Source organism: Pantherophis guttatus, chromosome 1 (genome assembly GCF_059756535.1).
Source record: "Pantherophis guttatus breed Tessera chromosome 1, ASM5975653v1, whole genome shotgun sequence".
Classification (NCBI taxonomy): Eukaryota; Metazoa; Chordata; class Lepidosauria; order Squamata; family Colubridae; genus Pantherophis; species Pantherophis guttatus.
This window is the reverse complement of record NC_142063.1, coordinates 226,689,657-226,694,989: the sequence shown is the minus strand read 5'-3', so window position 1 is coordinate 226,694,989 and position 5,333 is coordinate 226,689,657. Positions and strand designations below refer to the sequence as shown.

The 5,333-nt window shown below is 36.3% G+C and overlaps 1 long non-coding RNA gene across 1 annotated transcript; it reads left to right on the top strand.

The window, feature by feature from the left end:
• The first annotated feature begins 1,934 nt into the window (after positions 1-1,934).
• Positions 1,935-3,818, top strand: LOC132711069 (uncharacterized). The gene is made up of 2 exons (XR_009621841.2): positions 1,935-1,994; positions 3,644-3,818. It is a non-coding gene; the product is annotated as an uncharacterized LOC132711069 (long non-coding RNA).
• Positions 3,819-5,333: the final 1,515 nt, after the last annotated feature.

Below are 5,333 nucleotides of genomic sequence, written 5' to 3'. Positions count from 1 at the left end.
TCAACTCCCAGAATTCCCCAGCCAGCATGTCAGAATTCTGGGAATTGAAGTCCACAAGTCTTAAAGTTGCCAAGGTTACCCCCCTCCCCAAGTTAGAACTTTGTACAAGCCTGAGAGAGAAGAAAAAGGAGAAGCTCTGCTGTCAACCTTCAAGACTCTACTTTTTTTTTGAAGGAATGGTATTGGGTTGTGAATGTGGGTTAGAATGGTAAAAGGAATTCTGGGGTTGTGGGTCTAGCAGGTATTTTATGATAGGCCATGGTCATTATGTCAGACATATATTCAGTTTTATAGTCCAGCCATTTTATAAGTGGATATATCATATGCTCTCAAAATTCCCAAAAAAATACCTCCCGCTTATGACTATGACCAGCAACAAGGTTACAACAATAACTTTGTTGCTGGTATCCTTATGATTTATATTGACTGTTTCCTAATATTATTTGATTGCTTATTTGTACACTATGACTATCATTAAGTGTTGTACCTTATGATTCTTGATGAACGTATCTTTTCTTTTATGTACACTGAGAGCATATGCACCAAGACAAATTCCTTGTGTGTCCAATCACACTTGGCCAATAAAGAATTCTATTCTATTCTATTCTTCCTTTTTTTAAAAAAGTGGTAGATAAATATGAGTTGTGCGAACAGAGAATAAAATCTGGAGAGTCCGACAAAAACGCACAGATTAGAAGAGTAACAGATGAACACATACTGACAATTTATGGAATAATTATTATATGATCTTTAACAGGACAAAATTCTTGCATGTCTGCCCAAACCACAGGAAAATAACAACACAACACAAAACAAAAGCTTCCATAACTGCAGTATTTTTTCAGATCTGGGGTATGTTTCAGTGTGCCATTTGACAAATTCGTATTTTCACAGACCTAGCTCTCCAAAACAACTAATTAAACATTTTCAAAGTCTTCCAGGAAGTTTTTTTTTTAAAACAATATAATAATTGTGGTTCCATAAAGTATGGCAACCAAATGTTATACTTACATTTAATTTATAAATGACTACATAAAAGAGGTGTTCTGTGAACTCCTAGAAACATTCAAAGGCATTCTTTTATTTATTATTATTTTTTTTTGGTTGTTTAATGATCCCCTTATGCAAATATCTTGCAGCTCTGCATACTAGGAAGGAAGTTATGATGGTGTCCCTTTAAGAAATGCAGGGTGGATGAGCAAGGTGCCTTAATGACCTATCCAATGCGGTGCTGATTTGCTCTCGCGGCATCTTTGAATTAGCGAAATTTTGCTTACAGTCAAGTTCATTCTGAACTCTGGCTTGGGCTAGAGTAGAGAAGTTCAGGCCTGCTGTAAAAATATACCTTTCCTGCCACTGACAAGACATATACATAATATGCATGAATACTTTTCCGGCTCTAGTGGGGTGAAGAAAAGAAAGTGATGCTTCTTTATATAGAAGCAAGTAACTATGGCAACCATGAACTAGAGTTTGGCAGAAGACAATGAATTTTTGTTTATTTAATGGGATTTTTCTCCTGAGTCTCCCTTAAAAAGATTGCCAGTGGTACCTTCCCTTGTCTCCCCTGCCCACCCCACCCTGCAAATCAATTGGCATTGAGATAGTCTTTGTCCTTTGGCTTATAAGCAAAGGGCAATGGGAAGGAGGAGGAAGAAGAATACAAGTGAAACAAGGGTCTTTGGGGTGTTATTTTCTTTTCTTTTTTTAAAAAAAATGATAGCCTGAATGGGACTAACTCTGTGAGAGCTGAAAGTGAAGTAGTGGGGCAGAGAGTTAGTCCTCTGGTTCATGGAGCCATCATGCATATTACTTGAGTCATTTAAAAATAATAAAGACACTTCTTTGACCAGCTCATGGTGTTGTGAAATAAACTATTTCAAGTTGATTAGCCAGCTAGCTAAAATAATTTCATTTTGTAATTTGGTCAACAGAAAAGGATGTTTTAGAATATTTGATAGTTTTTGTGGCCTCCTGGAAATCCTGGCTGAAAGGTAGCTAATGAGTAAATTTTGATATTTTTTTTTATAATCTAAAACCACAGTTCTTTTATTGTTGTATGGACATTCCATCAGTTTAAAATTGATTAATATAACGAATCCTAACTGTTGTGTAATTCTTAATATATATACATATATATACTGTAAGTTAATATCACATACCACAGGCCATCATGAGCTTGGAGACGCCCTATTTTATATTCTAATATAATGAATTGTAATAGATGATTGTATTCATTGTTATTTTAGTTTTAGACCAGATCTAGTTATAAGCCCGTAATAAATAAAGCTACTAAGTATATCAAATGGTTTCAGAGTCTTTTAGGTGTACAGCAGAGGCCTTCAAACTTGGCAGCTGGCTGGAGAATTCTGGGAGTTGAAGTCCACAAGTCTTAAAGCTGCCAAGTTTGGGGACCCCTGGTGTACAGGAACAGCATAAATCTCTAACCATTTCCATCAGAAACTTGCTCATGACTTATTTCCTTAAATGAAGTGATAGACTATCCAAAGAAGAAAGATGTGCTGTAATAATGTTTTGCACAGGAGGCTATTTCGCACACATTAGAATCACATCTTAATGTCTCTCACTTGAAGTCGATATGTATTTAAACTTCCCTGGATTCATAACAAGAATTGTGTCCATGTTTTCAATGACATCATTGTTATTGGCAGTGTGTGTGCTTAGTAATCCATTCAGCTTGTTCCAGATCTGTAGCTTAGATCCCGTCCAGAGGCTTAAAAGGAGCATGTGGTTTCAATTTCCAAGGAAAAAGTCCCCTTTAGAATGCTGTGGATTCAAAGCATTCGTTTCACTATTTATCAGCCAGTTTCTTGGGCCAGGCCCATTCAAGAAATGAAACAATGGAAGGGTGATAATACAATTTCACACAAAATCAACAATAATTCAGCCAGTGATTTTTTTGTTTGTATCAGCCCTGATTCAATCTGAATTGAAGGTTGGAATTTCAAATGTAACTAGATTTGAGCTTGTGATTCGGGGGCAAATTCATTCTGATAGGCTTGATGGGAGGCGGGAGATTTGTTCCTAGGCTAGAAACACAATTTGATTTTAATTCAGCATTTAAAGACATTTGATCTGAATTGATTTGAGATTTAATTCAGTAAAAGCTTTGTCTATATCAGGAGTGTCAAACTGGCAGCCCATGGGCCAGATCCGTCATATCCAAGCCACGCCCATCCCAGCTCCGCAAATGGGAAAAACATCACAGAATGTCATGTGACGGCAATGTGATATGGCGAGTTTGACACCCATGGTCTATATAGAGAATGGGAAAGAATCACAATGACTACAGTTGGTTCAGGTTTGGGTAGAATGATGTGAAAACAGCAGATATTGCAGATCTTTCACTAGAGATTTACTTTGGGAAGTGTCAGTCAGATACCCAAACGGGTTACATTGCAATAAAAATTTAAAATATCCCCCTGTAATCTTTTCAAGCAGAAATAACAGAGATAAAAAAATGACAGTGCAACTATTTCTGAACCATCCAGCAAAGAATCTATAAAACACCTACAAATCAATGCAAGTTTGGTTAGACATCACTTGCAAACGACAACTTTCAAAAATATGTTTAAAATTAAGATCTTCTTTTTGTATTTCCCTTTTTTTTCTTGCTTCCCAGCTGCATGACATTGAAGAGTGCTGGATACCCTAACTCAACTGCATGGAAATTGACTTCTGGACAAATAAAATGGACTTACAATCAAAAGATTTATTATTCATCATCAGAAACATGAACAAATGGCCTCAGTGGTTTCCAGAATTATATAATATATATCAACTATGGATAACTGCAATGAATCATGGCCTCAGTTTATTGATGTTGATAAGTCTGTAAATATGGTTTCTATGTTTGTTTTTGTTTATAATTTTGTATATTTTCCTTTGCTTTTTGTACAATTTTTTTAAAAAAAATTAAGAATAGGTTTTCTGGCATGCCAACTATAGAAGGTTTGTATAGCCAACTGGCAAATTTGAACCTCTTAAGAAACTTTGGTGGAATGCCAAAGTACAACTTTCCTGCTCTGATCTCTGAACTTTGGAAAGTGATCTGGTTGACTAGCCTAGTTCTTTGTGGGGAGATCTTCCTCATCACCAGCATGATTCATTGCCAACAGTTAGTTGATGTAGAAGAAGCAAGCTGACACAGTAAGATTCAGTGCCACAGAGTCCCCAGAACACAGATTGGCACACACTATAAGCACCATTCATAAGTAGTCAGTTCCCAATTCATCATTGGATTGGTCAGCCTTCAAAAGTCATTCAGGTTGCTCAGAGTAGAGTTGACAAGTGAAATTCATTAGCAGAAGAAAGAGAACCAAGTTAAAACTAGTAAATAAGTTGAGAGCTGAAAATTTGTTAGATAGCAGTCTTCCAATACTTGAGGGGCTGCCACAGAGAGGAGGGGATCAAGCTGTTTTCCAAAGCACCTGAAGGCCAGACAAGGAATAATGGATGGAAACTGACCAAGGAGAGATTCAACCTAGAAATGAGGAGGAACTTTCTGACAGTGAGAACAATCAACCAATGGAACAGCTTGCCTTCGGAAGTTGTGGGAGCTTCATCACTTGAGACTTTCAAGAAAAGATTGGACTGCCATTTGTCAGAAATGGTGTAGGGTCTCCTGCTTGAGCAGGGGGTTGGACTAGATGACCTATAAGGGTCCTTCCAACTCTGTTTATCTGTTAAAGACTGTCACTTCAAAAGAGTCCCATAATGTTCTGCATTGTTCACATTCTCTATGCATCTTTTCAGGTAGAACATTTCTTGAGTTTGGATTCCCCTAAATACACACATCTATTATTTTATTTTATTGTTTTGAAAATATATATGATCACCTATCTTACATATTAAGTCTGAATATCTAACTACAAGTATCTACAATAAAATGTCAATAAAGCAAACAAACGAAACAGAATTAAAATAATCAAGTGCCCCAGTAATGCTAAATGTTTTGTATATAAGCTCTGAACCAAGAAATAGTTAACTGCCCATTTATGCTGCAACGAGTTTGTTTGGGTTTGTACTGATTTGCTTGCAAATAAATTCCTGGTGGACTTGTCAGTTAATTGTGATTTAAGAGAAATTTGATCTGAAAACAGGACAATCTGTAATAATGGCAATTGTAGGATATGAATAAACATTAAAATGTCTTCTTTATTCCATTTGAATAAGAATGGCTTTAAAACATCTTGCATCTCCTCGGATGCTTGTTAAATAAGAACATCTTTGCTTTTCATGCATGAACATCTGAATATCGTTGTTGTCAACATCTAAATGGTATAAAAAGAGTTTTATCACATGATTTGGCT